Genomic DNA, 18,011 nt, shown 5'->3' on the forward strand with positions numbered 1-18,011 from the left:
CCCTCTCCTCCCCTCCTTTCTCTTCTCCTCTCCTCACTTCTCTCTTCTCCCCTCTTTTCCTCTTCTCTCCTCTTCTTTGCCCTGCCCTCCCCGACCTCATCTCCTCTCTTCTTCTCTCCTCTCTTCTCTCCATTCTTCTCCTCTCCTCTCTCCTACTCTCTTCTATCCCCTCCTGTTCTCCCCTCCCCTCCTCTCCCCTCCGCTCCCCTTCTCCCCTCCCCTCCGCTCCCCTTCTCCCCTCCCCTCCTCTCCTCTCCTCTCCCCTCCCCTTCTCTCCCCTCCCCTCCTCTCCTCTTCCCTCCTCTCCTCTTCCCTCCTCTCCTTTTCCCTCCTCTCCTCTTTTTTATTTTAATGCTGTGGATTACACTCAGATCTCATGCGAACAAGACAAGTACTTTACCCATGTACTTACCAAGCACTGTACTATGATTCTGGTCTCTCAGATCCTTTTTGTTTTCTTTAATTTTTTTTTACAGGGGGTGTTTATGGGATGTCAGGGATCAAATTCTAGTAGGCACAGCAAGACAAATGCCCTCCCTGCTGTGCTATCACTCTGGCCCTAAGGCCACCAAATCTTTTTTTTTAATATATTTTATTTAAACACCTTGATTACATACATGATTGTGTTTGGGTTTCAGTCATGTAAAGAACACCACCCATCACCAGTGCAACATTCCCATTACTAATGTCCCAAATCTCCCTCCTCCCCACCCGACCCCCACCTGTACTTTAGACAGGCTTTCCATTTCCCTCATACATTCTCATTATTAGGACAGTTCAAAATGTACTTATTTCTCTAACTAAAGTCATCACTCTTTGTGGTGAGCTTCCTGAGGTGAGCTGGAACTTCCAGCTCTTTTCTCTTTTGTGTCTGAAAATTATTATTGCAAGAATGTCTTTCATTTTTCTTAAAACCCAAAGATGAGTGAGACCATTCTGCATTTTTCTCTCTCTCTCTGACTTATTTCACTCAGCATAATAGATTCCATGTACATCCATGTATAGGAAAATTTCATGACTTGATCTCTCCTGACAGCTGCATAATATTCCATTGTGTATATGTACCACTGTTTCCTTAGCCATTCGTCTGTTGGAGGGCATCTTGGCTGTTTTCAGAGTCTTGCTATGGTAAATAGTGCTGCAGTGAATATAGGTGTAAGGAAGGGGTTTTGTATTGTATTTTTGTGTTCCTAGGGTATATTCCTAGGAGTGGTATAGCTGGGTCATATGGGAGCTCGATTTTCAGTTTTTGGAGGAATCTCCATATTACTTTCCATAAAGGTAAACTAGACGGCATTCCCACCAGCAGTGGATAAGAGTTCCTTTCCCCGCCAACACTGTTTATTCTCATTCTTTGTGATGTGTGCCATTCTCTGTGTTGTGTGGTGCTACCTCATAGTTGTTTTGATTTGCATCTCCCTGATGATTAGTGATGTGGAGCATTTTTTCATGTGTCTTTTGGCCATTTGTATTTCTTCTTTGACAAAGTGTCTGTCCATTTCTTCTCCCCATTTTTTGATGGGATTAGATGTTTTCTTGTAAAGTTCTGTCAGTGACTTGTATATTTTGGAGATTAGCCCCTTATCTGATGGATATTGGGTGAATAGTTTCTCCCACTCAGTGGGTGGCTCTTGTATCCTGGGCACTATTTCCTTTGAGGTGCAGAAGCTTCTCATCTTAATATATTCCCATCTGTTAATCTCTGCTTTCACTTGCTTGGAGAGTGCAGTTTCCTCCTTGAATATGCCTGTAGTCTCAATGTCCTGGAGTGTTTTGCCTATGTGTTGTTCTTATGGTTTTGGGTCTGATATCGAGGTCTTTAATCTATTTGGATTTTACCTTCATACATGATATTAGCTGGGGGTCTAAGTTCAATTTTTTGCAAGTGGCTAGCCAGTTGTGCCAACACCACTTGTTGAAGAGGCTTTCCCTGCTCCATTTAGAATTTCTTGCTCCTTTATCAAAAATTAGGTGATTGTATGTCTGGGGAACATTTTCTGAGTATTCAAGCCTATTCCACTGATCTGAGGGCCTGTCCTTATTCCAATACCATGCTGTTTTGATAACTATTGCTTTGTAGTAAAGCTTAAAGTTGGGGAAAGTAATTCCTCCCCTATTCTTTTCCTAATGATTGCTTTAGCTATTCTAGGGTGTTTATTGTTCCAAACAAATTTCAAAAGTGCCTGATCCACTTCTTTGAAGAATGTCATGGGTATCTTTAGAGGGATCACATTAAATCTGTATAATGCCTTGGGGAGTATTGACATTTTGATGATGTTAATCCTGCCAATCCATGAGCAGGGTATGTGTTTCCATTTCTGAGTGTCCTCTCATATTTCTTGGAGCAGAGTTTTATAGTTTTCTTTGTATAGGTCCTTCACATTTTTAGTCAAGTTGATTCTAAAATATTTGAGTTTGTGTGGCACTATTGTGAATGGGTTGTTTTCTTAATGTCCATTTCTTCCTTATTACTATTGGTGTATAGAAAGGCCATTGATTTTTGTGTGTTAATTTTGTAGTCTGCCACCTTGCTATATGAGTCTATTGTTTCTAGAAGCTTTCTGGTAGAGTCTTTAGGGTTTTCTAAGTAGAGTATCATGTCATCTGCAAACAGTGAGAGCTTGACTTCTTCCTTTCCTATCTGATTTCCTTGATATCTTTTTCTTGCCTAATCGCTATAGCGAGTATGTCCAGTGCTATGTTGAATAGGAGTGGTGTGAGAGGACAGCCTTGTCTTGTGCCAGAATTTAGAGGGAAGGCTTTTAGTTTTTCTCCATTGAGGATAATATTTGCCACTGGCTTGTGGTAGATGGCCTTAACTCTATTGAGAAAGGTTCCTTTTATTCCTATCTTTCTGAGAGTTTTGATCAAGAATGGGTGTTGGACTTTATCAAATGCTTTCTCTGCATCTATTGATATGATCATGTGATTTTTATTTTTCTTGTTGTTGATGTTGTGTATTATGTTGATAGATTTACAGATGTTAAACCATCCTTGCATTCCTGGGATGAAACCTACTTGATCATAGTGGGCATTGAATCCTATTTGCCAGGATTTTGTTGAGGATCTTTGCATCTGCATTCATCAGCGATATTGGTCTGTAATTTTCTTTTTTTGTAGCATCTCTGTCTGGTTTAGATATCAAGATGATGTTGGCTTCATAAAAGCTATTTGGAAGTGTTTCTGTTTGTTCAATTTCATGAAAGAGTTTTGCCAGGATTGGTAGTAGTTCCTCTTAGAAAGTTTGAAAGAATTCATTAGTGAATCCATCTGGGCCTGGGCTTTTGTCTTTGGGCAGACATTTGATTACCATTTTAATTTCATCAATAGTGATGGGGGTGTTTAGATATGCTACATCCTCTTCCTTCAACCGTGGAAGATTATAAGAGTCCAAGAATTTATCCATTTCTTCCAGGTTCTCATTTTTAGTGGCGTAGAGTTTCTCAAAGTAGTTTCTGATTACCCTTTGAATCTCTGCCATATCAGTAGTGATCTCTCCTTTTTCATTCCTAATACGAGTTATCAAGTTTCTCTCTCTCTCTTTCTTTGTTAGGTTTGCCAGTGGTCTATCGATCTTCTTTATTTTTTTAAAGAACCAACTTCTGCTTTCGTTTATCTTTCGGATTGTTTTTTGGGTTTCCACTTCATTGATTTCTGCTCTCAGCTTTGTTATTTCCTTCTGTTTCCCTATTTTTGGGTCCTGCTGTTGAGCACTTTCTAGTTCTATTAGCTGTGTCATTAAGCTACTCAGGTAAGCCCCTTCTTCCTTCCTGATGAGTGCTTGCAAAACTATAAATTTTCCTCTCAGTACTGCTTTTCTGTGTCCCATAAGTTCTGATAGTTTGTGTCTTTATTGCCATTTATTTCCAGGAACCTTTTGATTTCCTCCTTGATTTCATCTCAGACCAACTGGTTATTCAGTATGAGGCTGTTTAACTTCCAGGTGTTAAAGTTTTTCTTCTGTGTCCCTTTGGAATTCACAAATAATTTCAGAGCATTGTGGTCAGCGAAGGTAGCCTGCAAAATTTCTATCATCTTGATCTTATGGAGGTATGTTTTATGTGCCAGCATATAGTCTATCCTGGAGAATGTCCCATGTACATTGGAGAAGAATGTGTATCCAGGTTTCTGGGGATGGAGTGTCCTATATATATCTACTAGGCCTTTTTCTTCCATTTCTCTCCTCAGGTCTAGTATATTCTTGTTGGGTTTTAGTCTGGTTGACCTATCCAGTGTTGACAAAGCTGTGTTGAGGTCCCCCACAATTATTGTGTTGTTATTGATATTATTTTTCAGATTTGTCAACAATTGTATTAAATATTTTGCTGGCCCCTCATTTGGTGCATATATGTTTAGGAGAGTTATTTCTTCCTGTTCTACATACCCCTTGATTAATATAAATGTCCATCTTTGTCCGTTACAACCTTTCTGAGTATAAAGTTTGCATTATCTGATATTAGTATGGCCACTCCAGCTTTTTTTGGGTGTTGTTTGCTTGGATAATTTTTCTCCAGCCTTTTATTTTGCGTCTATGTTTGTTCTGACTATTCAGGTGAGTTTCTTGTAGGCAGCAGAAGGTTGGATTGAGTTTTTTGATCCATTTAGCCACTCTGTGTCTCTTGACTGGTGCATTTAGTCCATTGACGTTGAGAGAAAGAATTGTCCTGGGATTTAATGCCATCTTTATATTGAAATTTGGTGTGTCTTTTGGTTAGTCTTGTCTTAAATTAGGTCTTTCAGTTTTTCTCTCAAGACTGGTTTTGAGTCTGTAAAGTTTCTGAGCTGTTTTTTGTCTGTGAAACCATGTATTCTTCCGTCAAACCAGAAAGTGAGTTTTGCTGGGTACAGTATTCTAGGTGAAGCATTCATTTCATTCAGTCTTTTCACAATATCCAACTACTGCTTTCTGGCCTTGAGTGTTTCTGGTGACAGGTCTGCTGTAAATCTCAAGGATGCTCCCTTGAATATAATTTCCCTTTTTGATCTTGCTGTTTTCAGAATTCTGTCTCTATCTGTGGGATTCATCATTGTGACTAGGATGTGTCTTGGGGTATTTTTTCTGGGGTCTCTTTTGGTTGGTACTCTTCTAGCATGCAGGATTTGATCACTTATATTCTTTACCTCTGGAAGTTTCTCTTTAATGATGTTCTTGACCATTGATTCTTCTAGAAATTTTCTTCCTGGGTCTCTGGGGCTCCAATGATTCTTAAGTTTTTTCTGTTGAGCTTATCATAGACTTCTATTTTCATCTGTTCCCATTCTTTGACTAATTTTTCCACTGTTTGTTCATTTGCTTTAAGTTTATTTTCCAATCTCTCCTGCTGTATGGACTTATTTTTTTTTCCCCATGCCGCCCTGGAATTGTTATTTATCTCATCTTCCACAGCACCAAGTCTATTCTCAGCTTCTGTTACCCTGTCCCAGAGCTTATCCGTTTTGTCATTCACTTCGTTTACTGAGTTTTTCAGGCCTGTCAGTTGACATGTTATTTCAGTTTGGAGTTTTGTGATTTCTGTCTTCATATTTTCTTGGTTCTAAGTGTTCTGTTCAACTCAATCTATGGTTTCTTTGAGTTCTTTGAGCATCTTCCATATTGCTTATCTGAGAGGTTGATTAGATGGTTGGTCATTATGTGGTAATAAGTATTGTCATCTTCATTCTCTATGTCTGATGCTGGCCTGCGTTGTTTCCCCATTGTCACACTTGTATTGTGGGTTTTTCTACGTGTTGTGGTGGTATTCATTGGCTAAATGATGTAGGCAGCTACACTCCTCTGGCTTTGCCCTTTCTGGATGGGTCAACTTGCCTCCAAGGGAGGGGAGTCCTCCGTGGATGAAGCCTCACACAGGATTCAAATTTTAGGCCCGAGCACGCAGCAGAGAAGACAGTCCGGAGAGAAATGCTGGGCTTCAGTGATCCAGCACAGTTCTTTGTGTGATTTTTTCTTCTAGTTGCGATGGTGTTCTTTTCTTAGAAAGAGCGCAAGGCCACGCAGTGAAGCGGTTCACGCGACAGGACAGTAGACAGACACACATAGGCAGCACTCACAATTTTTCACAGTCGGGCCCCACTGGGCAGGTGTAATTTCGTAAATTTTCCCAGCGTGATGTCACAAACAGGGGACCTCGCTTCTGCAAAGTACTGCTTATAGCCGGTTTTCACGTTATGGAGCAGTTCATTGGCATTCCCACCCTAGAATGGGCCTCTGGGAGAGTGAGTTTTCTGGAGCCTCTTTTTGGCCCACTCCCAAGAGTTTCACGTGACAGGACAGTAGACAGACACACACAGGCAGCACTCACAGTTTTTCACAGTTGGGCTTCACTGGGCAGGCGTAGTTTCATAGATTTTTCTAGCCTGACGTCACAAACAGGGGAGCTGGCTTCTGCAAAGTACTGCTTCCTTTTCTTTAATTTTTAACATACTTTTTTCCTGTTTTTTTTTTTTTTTTTTTTTTTTTTTTTATGGAGGACCACACTCAGTAGTGCTCAGGGCTTACTCCTGACTCTATCTGTGCTCAGGGATCACTCCTGGTGGGATTCGAGGGAATGTATGTGGTACGGGAGTCAAGCCCAGGTCAGCTGCATACAAGGCAAGGGACCTGGTTGCTGTACTATGACTCTGGCCCTCATCTGCTTTTATATATTTTATATTTCATAATTTTTGGGAGAAGCCCACCTTGTAGTGCAAAAGGTTTACTCCTAGCTTGGTGCTCAGGTAACACTCCTAGGGGTGCTTGGCTTTTAGTTGTTTTTTGTTTATTTGTTTGTTTTTTGGGCCACACCCTGTGGCACTTAGGGGTTACTCCTGGTTCTGTGCTCAGAAACCACTCCTGGCAGGCACGGGGGACCTTATGTGATTCCGGAAATCAAACCTGGATCAGTCCTGGGTCAGCTGTGTGCAGGGCAAATACCCTATCCGGCCTCGACATCTGGTTTTTAAAATAAAGCATTTGTAACACAATCATGCCTACCTAGTTTATATGTTTCCTTCCTTCCTTCCTTCCTTCCTTCCTTCCTTCCTTCCTTCCTTCCTTCCTTCCTTCCTTCCTTCCTTCCTTCCTTCCTTCCTTCCTTCCTTCCTTCCTTCCTTCCTTCCTTCCTTCCTTCCTTCCTTCCTTTCTTCCTTCCTTCCCCCTTCTATTGATGCCTGCAATCAAATCCAGGTTGGCCATTTGCAAGACAAATACCCTACCCAATGTGCTACTGATCCACTTCTTTTATGAATTTTCTATGGCTGCTTTTGTGGGTGGTTCACAATTCCAAAATGTTCATCATATTTCATATTTAAAATAATATTTATTTGGGTTTCATTTAACCTCATCTGATTGGTACTCAGGAGTCACTCCTGGCTGTGCTGGGACAATCATGAGGTGTTGAGGTCTGAACTCAGGCTACTTGCATGCAAGGCCTGTACTCAGCCCTTTCAATTTTATTATACAAATGAAGGTTTGAAGGAAAAAAAATCATTAGGGCAGGACAGAACTTTAATACTGTGGATCAGGCACTCAACTTGCATGCATTCAAGGTTCAATCCTTGGCACCACAAAATGTCCTCCAATCTACCAGTAGTGATTCCTGGGCACTGAGCCAGAAGGAAGCCCAGAGTACAGCTAGGTGTGACCCCCAAATACAGACAAAACAAAAATTAAAATAATATATTTTCAACTTCTAGGATATCACTGTTTCCTGGAGATGTTTTGCACCCCAGAATGTTGACTTCTCTTCCCTGGACTGACTCAGTACATTTTGGAGTGACAGTATTTTATTCCTTACAAGTTATTGCTGTTGCTGGCAGGAGGAATATAAAGCAGCAAGGGTGTAGAGAAACCTGAGCTGAATTTGACTTGACTTAGTTGGTCTATGCTTGGAAAAGTTACTTCATTTTTATGTTCCTCAACTTGTTCATCTTTGACATAAAGGTTATTTCATTCTTAGATTGTTGCAAGAATCACATGAATTAGTGCATGGAGGCACTTAGCATGTACTTAGCACACACACACACACACACACACACACAAGGATTGAGTGAGTGAAGTGTTTATTGTAATTAGGGTAAAAGCTTACATTGATGAGGGCTGATCAGGTATAAGTGCTGAGGATAGAATGTCAGCTACTGGGAAAATGGGATTTGAATCACTTTTCGAAGTCTTGTAGATCTATTCTTTGTCTAAACATTGCTTTGACTGTCAGGCCAGCGGGAAAAAGAAATGTCTGACTTCAAATCACATTCCTTAGAATGAAGTACAAATTGAAAAGGAAAGGAAAAGAAAAGTTATAGAAGAAATTCTGTGTTTCTTGCTCATGTTTGGAGGGATTTCAAGTTTAAAGAGAGTGTCTCATTTTTTCTCAAATGGCTTGTGGGTTTGTCTTTCTTTTCCAGGACCTATGTCTATCATTATTTTAATTCAGCTAGTTTTTACTGTATGCTGTTATTTCTTTACACAGAGTATGTGTGATGGGAAGCAGATAGGGATAAGCAGAGATATATTTAAGAAAGAGGTTGAAAATAATGTTTGATCATTTTTCTGTGCTAAATAGAAAATGGTGTAAATCTAGCATATGATATAAATGACAAAGAATTTATAACCTACTTTTAGATATGAAAGATGCTAAAATATATTTCCACGATGAGCCAGGTAGAACCTAGAAGAGAACAAAGATACAAGGTGGAGGAACATGGGGCCTGAGCAATGGTGCCGCATAAGTGAGTTTGCCTTGGATGCGGCTGACCCAGGACGGACCTGGGTTCGATCTCCCGGCATCCCATATGGTCCCCCAAGCCAGGAGCAATTTCTAGGCACATAAGCAGGAGTAACCCCTGAGTATCACCGGGTGTGGCCCAAAAACAAAAACAAAAATAATACAAAAAACAGGTGGAGGAACATGTCCTGCAAATGTTAGAGAACTTACTGAAAGACTCAGGGACTATTTAAGGGGCTGGTGGGAGGACCAAGTAGTACAAGAAATTATTTTAAAATGGCATGGCAGCCAGGAAGTAGATACAGGATGTTTTGCATTTAACTTGGTATTGAGAAAATCAATTTCTGTTGAAAATTATGCAGTTAAGTAGCACCGAGAAGAATGACCTCCATTTTTTTTTTTCAAGCAAGCATGGTATGACACAATTTTAAAAAAATTGTACAATGGTCAGTGGAAATGCTAAAGTTCCCTAATTGTAGCTGATAAGGGAGGTCAGTCTCAAGACAAACAAGCAAAATCAAATAGCTGCTGACTCTGAAAATGCACTCAACAGATTCCATTATTCTATGCAGGAAGGAAAATCATTCTGATCTAGGAGTCCTCAGAGGGGATGAGCTGGAACAGATGGAATAATTTTCATGATTCCCTCACTAGACAGAAAGTCTGAGGCAAACTGTGTTTGGGCTGGGGGAGGAAAGGGAAGGGGAAGAAAGGGAAGGGGAGAGAAAGAGAGGGAAGAAAAGAGTAGGGGAAGGGAAAGGATAGGAAGAAGAGAAAAGGGGAGAGGTGAGGGGGAAAGGGAAGGAAGAAGGAGAGGGAGAAGAAGAAGCATGTTGATTTGAACCCTCTACAAGACAATCATTCTGATGGGGACCACAGTCAGGACTACTTCGTAGCATGGACAGGGAACAAGTGACAAGCACGCTCTGAAAGGGCTATGTCACCCCTAGTCCCAGAATTTGCTTGTCAACATCAAGGTCCAGGGAAAAGTATGTTCTGGGTAGAGGAAGCTGAGGTGGGTTCCCAGTTGGTTCAAGTTTCCTTCACCAGCAAGACAACAAGGTGGGTAGGGGTTTGTTCTGATGACAACAAACCCAGGACACCTAATTTCCTGCAAGGTTTTTGCAGTGACGTCAGAGGATAGGACTGAAGTGACTAATGACCTCATTATTCAAGAAAGGAACCCAGCTCCCACTGATGGGAGGAGAGGGCCTTCGAGGCACGCTTGGGTTGGCCACAAATTGATCTCCTGGTTGATACATTTTTTTTTCTTTTAATTACCAGGAGAGATTTATGGAAAAATCTCTTTGGCTTTTCCTTCTCTCTGGGAGATAATCTGGTCCCCAACTTTTTCTTTCTGCAGCGCCCCTGATCCTTTTAATTGCCCATGCAGTCAGACAGGATTACCAGGAAACTTTCTTGAAACTGTCTTTCTTAGAAAAGAAAATATTGTACAGTTTGGGTGCATTTTGTTCTCTCCATGTTGGGTGAATTAACTTTGATTTGAGACTTTTTTTTTGGTAGGTAGGGGACTGGGATGATTTAGAATAAAAACCACAAAAGCATTTCAATGCCTGGCTGTCTGGTACTTTCATGTGCAGTGATTGCTGGTGAATCCTGTCAGTTTCTGAGTCTGGAAGGTTCTTTGTTCATCCTGGTTGATTTGTCTGTGGGGCATCTGAAGTTATTACCTACCCTTTTCTACCTCTCTTGCCCTTCATTATTATGACTGTAGAACAATGCATTACATCAGTAGATTGGGTAACGAGTAACACCTAGAAATTCAGAGTTTATCGAAGACTCACAGCTACTTTGGGATCTCACTTAACATGTTCATATTTTATTTAAGTTAAGCTCCCCTACAAAGTGTTTCAGCAGTCCAAGTAGGGAAACACACCATAATTTTCTCCTTTAAAGTAACTAGTATCCTGGAAACATTGTCTTGGGAACATTAAGTTTACATATTAAGGGCTGTATACCTACGTTGTTTCACCAAAAGAAAAATAACTTTGGGGACACACTGCGGGGTACTTGGGAACTATTCCAACTCTGTTCAGGAGATTCCCTTAGTGAAACCATGCTGGGGACCATGCTGTTCAGGGGATCAAACTTGGGTCTCTTGAATGCACAACATGTGCTCACATGTTTAGCTGTGTCCTAGCCCATTTGGGGCTACTTTGAGGCTACTTCTGGTGGTGCTCAGGGGCTTCTCCTGGCTTAGGGTCTATATACCTGTTGGCCCTAGGAGGAGGCCACATGCAATACTGGGATTTGAACTAAGTTTGCAGTCGCATGCTAGGCAAGCACCTTAAACTTCAAACTCTCTCCAGCTCCATATATGCACTTATTTTTTGTCCCTCCTTCCCCTATATAATGCACTTTAAGAGCTATATAATTGGGCATAAACCCATACATAAAGTATATCCCAGAAGTGGTTTTCTAACACTACCTAAATTATTACTCTATTATAACATTTATTTTTTATTTTTAATTGGAAAAACTTTTAGTATAACCAGATTAGCCTGACTCTATCAGAACTCAGCTGTAGCTGGTGGATCAACAACATCTTATTTCCTCATTTGCACAGTCCCTGAGCTGACCAATTATTTACTTTTTTATTTATTTAAAACTTGTAGTTATTTATTTTCACTTTTATTACATTAATTGCTTGCTTTTAATTTTTGTTGTTGCTGTATTGTGATGGGACGTGTGTGTGTGTGTGTGTGTGTGTGTGTGTGTGCTCAGTTTATTGTGGTCCCAAAAATTGCACCAGGTAGTATTGGGGATAAAACTTGAAACCTTAAACATGCAAGGCAAGGCAAGACAACCTACCATGGAGCCACATCTCGGGGTCTGATATTTTTAATTTGCAGATGGTTTAAAAAAAATCAAGGAAACATCAATTGTGGCATGAAAGTTATGGAAAATTCAAACTTTCATAAGTAAAGCTTCATTGCTGCACACACAAGTCAAATGTTAAGGAAAATAGAAAAATGTGTATTTGTCGGAGTTTAATCCCCCAATTTCACCTTTTTTGGTCAGCATTGCATACAAAGATACACACAGGGCTAACCATATAGCATTATTTATAAAGGAAATATGGAGAAAACAATTTAAGTAGGACACGTGGTTCATCTACAAACACTATGCAGAGTATAAAAAGTTCAAGAACAATATACTGTTAAGAAATAATCCCAGAGGATACCTTTCCTATATACAAGTGACTAGAAACTCATGATTTGAGAGAATCAGTATTATTATAATCTGAAGGTTGCACATTTAAAATTCCTCCCTAGAGCCACAGACCTACTGCAGTGTGCAGGCTGAGTGAACCCAAGCAGCATAAGGAAAATGCTGTCAGGTTAGGGGGTTTGCCCAGAGACTTGTGTTAGTCCCCAAGATAAAGCTGTGTGTGCATTGAGAAGGCCCAAGCTAATGACACCTTCCACTCTCCCTACTACAGAGGAGAAGGAAAGTGTGCAGGAAGGTTTGTGGGAAGAAGGAGGGAAGTGAGAGGTTTTTCTACATATAGGTAAAACACTCCATGACATTGAGACTAAAGGCATCTCCAAGGAGGAAACAGCATTCTCCAAACAAGTGGAAGCAGAGATAAACAGATGGGACTATATTAAGCTGTGAAGCTACTGCACCTCAAAAGAAATAGTGCCTAGGATACAAAAGCCACCCACAGTATGGGAAAAACTATTCCCCCAATAACCATCAGATAAGGGGCTAATATAGAAAATATACAAGGTACTGACAGAATTTAACAAGAAAAAAATGTAATCCCATCAAAAATGGGGAGAAGAAATGAACAGATACTTTCTCAAAGAAGAAATAAAAATGGCCAAAAGGCACATGAAAACATGCTCCACATCACAAATCATCAGGGAGAAGCAAATCAAAACAACTATGAGTTACCATCTCATGCCACAGAGACTGGCACACATCACAAACAATAAGAACAATCAGTGCTGTGGGGATGTGAAGAGAAAGGAACTCTCATTCACTGCTGGTGGAAATGCTATATAGTCCAGCCTTTATGGAAAACAGTATGGAGATTCCTCAAAAAACTGTAAATTGAGCTTCCATATGATCCAGCTATACTATTCCTAGTGATATACCCCAGGAACACAAAAATACAATTCAAAAATTTCTTCCTCACACCTATATTCATTGCAGTGCTAGTTACAGACTCTGGAAACAACCAAGATGAATGGCTAAAAAAAAAAAAAAACTGTGGTATATATACACAACGGAATATTATACAGCTGTCAGGAGAGATAAAGTCATGAAATTTTCCTGTACATGGAATCTATTATGCTGAGTGAAATAAGTCAGATGTAGAGAGATAGATACAGAATAATTTCATTCATCTATGGGTTTTTAAGAAAAATAAAAGACATTATTGTAATAATGCCCAGAGACAATAGAAATGAGGACTGGAAGGACTTGCTCATGATATGAAGCTCACCACAAAGAGTGGTGAATGCGGGGCCAGTGAGGTGGCGCTAGAGGTAAGGTGTCTGCCTTGCAAGCGCTATCCAAGGAAGGACCACGTTTCGATCCCCTGGCGTCCCATATGGTCCCCCCAAGCCAGGGGCAATTTCTGAGTGTTTAACCAGGAGTAACCCCTGAGCATCAAACGGGTGTGACTGAAAAAAAAAAAGAGTGATGAATGCAGTTAGAGAAATAACTGCACTGACAACTATGTTGACAATGTCAATGAGAGAAGTAGAATGCCTGTCTCAAATACAGACGGGGTGGGTGGGGGGAGGACATTGGTGATGGGAATGTTGCACTGGTGAAGGAGGGTGCTCTTTTATGACTGAAAACCAACTACAATCATGTTTGTAATCAAGGTGCTTAAATAAAGATAATATTAAAAAGAGAGAGAGAGAGAGAGCGGTTTTACTAACATTATTTTCCTTCCTGTCTTTGTGCATTCGGCCGACAAGTGGCACCACCCTTCATCATTTCTCCTTGGAGAAAGCTATTACAACATCCCTAGAGAAGTGTTTCACATACACATCCAGACCAACTGTCCCCAATATGCAACTGTAAGGCTAGGAGTAATTCTGAGCATATCTGTATGGCCTTCGAAGGAAAGCAAGCCAAACCAAACTAGAACATAGATTACTTACTGATTCATTTCCTCTTAACATAAATGGTAGTATTCTAGACAGACCACAATGTGTCTTGCCATGTTTGCCCAAAAGATGTGTTATGGTTTGGGGCTGTGATTCCATAGAATAACTCATGCCTTTTCTATGTGATGCTTTGGTCTCACTTCCCAGCACTGGGAAGGTTATATACATATCTATGCATTCTAGTTTGGAAGATGAACTCCTATTCTGCCAGAAATGCTCACATGCTCATTACCAGACTCTGTTTACTTTACACAGAAAACAAGACATTGGAAATGAGATTGAGAAGAGTATTCTGGATTATCCAGATGAGTACAATGCAATCTCATGGGTTCTTACTTATAGGGAGGTAAAGAAAGATGGATCTAAAAGCCCCCGAGCTATCCCCACTGGCCTCTATTTATAGAATCTTTGCTTTCATATGTGGCTGTTTATTTGACTAGCATTTGCCTACTCTGCTGGTGTTTCCTCTCTGATAGCCTATTTTTAATTACTCCTTTTGGAAACCATAATCTGTAAGCAAGATTCTGTTATGGGTCACTGTCACAAACCTAACTTGCAAAGATTTGTGTGCATTAGAATTTCAGGTTGTAGGTTTATGATTGAGCCCTTCAAGTCAAAGTAGAGAACACATTCACATAAAATGACCAGTTGTTGACTTAGATAAAATCATGGTTTTTCAATGTTTTTAGGTCTTTAATTCATCCAGTGGAATACAAATCAGGGTCTACAAGTCAGCCCACTGTTTAAAGCTTTTGACTAGCATTCTGACTCACACATTAAGGAGAAACTGAGAATTAAAATGATGGCTGAGGGACAGGGAGTCAGAAACAAAAGGAAAGGGGATAATAGGAATCCCTGGGATTTGCTTCTAGAAAATATTCAGGATCCACAGGCACTTCAGAAGACAGAGAAATAGGAAAAAGCCCAACTACCTGGTAACTAGTACAGCCTGGTTGGTTTTACCTCTATTTTCTTGACTGTTCTTGTAGCAATGACCTGATAGCATTCCTCTCTGCTTGCTCAAGAGTCAGTGTTAAGAGTAAGTTGTTTGAACAGGGGCCATCTCCATTTTCATTTGACTGAGCATGACAGGGAAAGCAATCATCTATCTCCCCAGGCCTTCTTTCCTACCATTTCTGCCTCCAAAATAGTTCACCCTGCTGTAATTTTGTGGGTCATCAAGGAGGGGATGGGAAAAGGGGACTGAGACCCTGAATTCCATCCAAAGTTTCATCCACTTACACTAAGCACAGTTCCCATGACTCTACTATCTGGGATCCCCAGATATATATCAACCCACCCCAACACCTTACGAAAGGTGCACCAACACACAGCTGTGTGTAACAAGTGTGACTAGTAAAAAGTGTGACCTTGAAGAGCACCATGACAAAAAGAAGTTTGAGCATATTTTAAGTGACTGCAATCCCCTAGTGTACGCGTATGAACACACAACCAGGATGTAAGTGGACACCACAACTAAATGAGTGCAATTCCTAGCAGATGTGTGTAAGTACATGCAAGCCCCAACAAACACCAAGACAGAATGTGCAAGTACCACAATTAGTTGTGTGTGACCTCTTAATCATTGCAACAACAACAACAAAGGAAAAGGCAGTGGAGGGGGGAACAATGGAACTGGATGGTCAGGTACCCCCAAGACAAATGGTTTCTACAGTCAATCAGTGGTATCATGGAGTTTAAGAAATAACTAAGAACTAGCTGCTTTGGCTCTTTCTAACCTTTCCTTATTGTTGCTAAAAGATATAATCTGGAGCCAGAGAGATAGTATATGTGTGAAAACATTTGCCTTGCACATGGACAACCCCAGTTCTATCCCAGGCACTTCATATGGTCAAACACCTCCAAGAGTGTTTCTAAGTATATAATCCAAACTTCTTTCTACTTTATCTCTAACTCTATCTCAACCTTTTTATTTATTTATTTTTTATTTTTTGTTTTTTGGGTCACACCCGACAGCGCTCAGGGGTTACTCCTGGCTCTATGCTCAGAAATCGCTCCTGGTAGGCTCAGGAGACCATATGGGATGCTGGGATTCGAACCACCAACCTTCTGCATGCAAGGCAAATGCCTTACCTTCATACTCTCTCTCCGGCTCCCTACCTCAATCTTCTAACCCCCAAAATGAAGTTAGGGGCTGTTCTTTAGCCGGTCGTTTGTTCTTTTGCAGGAATAACTGAGTGAAAGAGCAAATATGAATATTAACTTTGTTTGGCTATGATTATTTTCAGGGTAAAACATGACATTTCATTTTATTATTTTGTACCCTGTTTCAGAGTGGTCACAGCCCCATTTAAGGCACTGTTTAGTAATACCTCTCTCAGGGTTTCAAGTTAGGGGACTCAGGTAGTATCCTTGATCTTTGTAGTTTTCCAGTGTTTTGTATAAAGACATTTTCCTCCAGATGTATAAATTAAAAATCCATTTTGTTGGTTCTTTTTTCTCTTTAGCACAATATAATTTTAAGCAGAAGGAAGTATTTTTTTTTGAGCTCATCAAATCTAATGTCTATTTTAGCAATGTGGAAATAGAAATCCAGAGAGATTAAATTTTCTGTTTAAGTTCATATAGTGAATGACTCCCAGAGCAGGTCGGAAAACTACACTCATTAACTCCTAACACAATTTAATGCTTTTCTCATGGACTTTCAGAGAATAAAGTTTAGATCATCCCTTTTCATACAGATCACTGGAAAATTTGTCTCCAAAATAGTTTTACATAACCTGTGTACTATTGTTATTGCAGAGATCAGTGAACTCTTCTAGACATGTCTCTTTTTATTAACTATGGTGTTCCTGGATATGTAGTCAACCCAAAGCACTGGAAACCTAGAAGTGTAGTGTGTGTGTGTGTGTGTGTGTGTGTGTGTGTGTGTGTGTAGTTTAGGTCACATTCAGTGGCACTTAGGAGGCATGTCTGTGCTCCATATTGATGCTGGAGATTGAAGGGTTTGGCTACATGCAAGGCAAGCATCTTAAATTCCATAATGTATTTTCTCTGGCCCACCATATATTACCTATAATTAAAGTTTTAATATCATTCATATCATTTATTTTTATTGAGATAATATTGGCTTGTAAGACTATAAATACTGAGGCTGGAGAGATAGCATGGAGGTAGGGCATTTGCCTTGCATGCAGAAGGACAGAAATCCCAGCATCCCATATGGTCCCCTCAGCCTGCCAGGAGCAATTTATGAGCATAGAGCCAGGAGAAACCCCTGAGTACTGCCGGGTGTAACCCAAAAACCAAAAAAAAAAAAAAAAAAAAAAGAATATAAATACTTATAAATGTTAAGGGACCAGTGGTATCTCACCATTTCATCCACCAAAGTGTCAATAAATGACCACTCCTGTCCTTGGTTCCCTGCTATCCTTTGCTAAATTTAGTTTTGCTGTCAGAACCTAACTAAGGGTTTGTTCTGATTGAACATTGTCTGCTCTCCTTCTTTTGCTGCTTCCATTTATGAGTGAAGTGATTCTGGTGTTTTTTTTTTTTTTTTAAGGGTGCTGGGACCAAAGACTGCTGCTCAACAGTCAAAAATTTATGCTTCCAAAATCTCTTGATGTCGATTTCACACTTAGAACAAATGAGCTGCCCTATGCCTATGTGTGCCAGTCACAACAGAAAGCTGTTTTTTTAGTGATTGTGTATTTTTGTTTGTTTGTTTTTTTGGGTCACACCCGACAGCGCTCAAGGGTTACTCCTGGCTCTATACTCAAAAATTGCTCCTGGCAGGCTCTGGAGACCATATGGAATGCATGCTATCTCTCCAGTCCCCGATCCTATATTTATCCTTTTCTTTTTACTCATTTTATCATGACCTTTTCCATTCCACCTATAATACAGCAAAAGATAGCATCTCCTCTTTCCTCATCGCTGAGTGGTATTATTTTGTGAATATACACCATTATTTTCTTTACTTATGCATCATCATTTAAGCACTCGGGGTGTTTTCACATTTTGACAATTACAAATAGCTGTACAGAAATATAGGTGCACATATTTCTTTTAGAATAGTGTTTCCATATTTTTTGGACAGGAATGGAATTATCAGGTAGTTCTTTTTCAAATTTTTTTCTATTTTTAACTTATTTGCCACACCCAGGATTTCTCAGGGTCTTTCCTGGAACAGCATTCAGGA

At 40.2% G+C, this 18,011-nt stretch overlaps 1 non-coding gene across 1 annotated transcript; it reads right to left on the reverse strand.

Annotated features, from left to right (window-relative positions):
* Nucleotides 1-17,369: 17,369 nt before the first annotated feature.
* LOC126014851 (U11 spliceosomal RNA) lies at nt 17,370-17,506 on the reverse strand. The gene has a single exon (XR_007497819.1). It is a non-coding gene; the product is annotated as a U11 spliceosomal RNA (small nuclear RNA).
* Nucleotides 17,507-18,011: the final 505 nt, after the last annotated feature.

Source organism: Suncus etruscus, chromosome 7 (assembly GCF_024139225.1).
Source record: "Suncus etruscus isolate mSunEtr1 chromosome 7, mSunEtr1.pri.cur, whole genome shotgun sequence".
NCBI lineage: Eukaryota > Metazoa > Chordata > Mammalia > Eulipotyphla > Soricidae > Suncus > Suncus etruscus.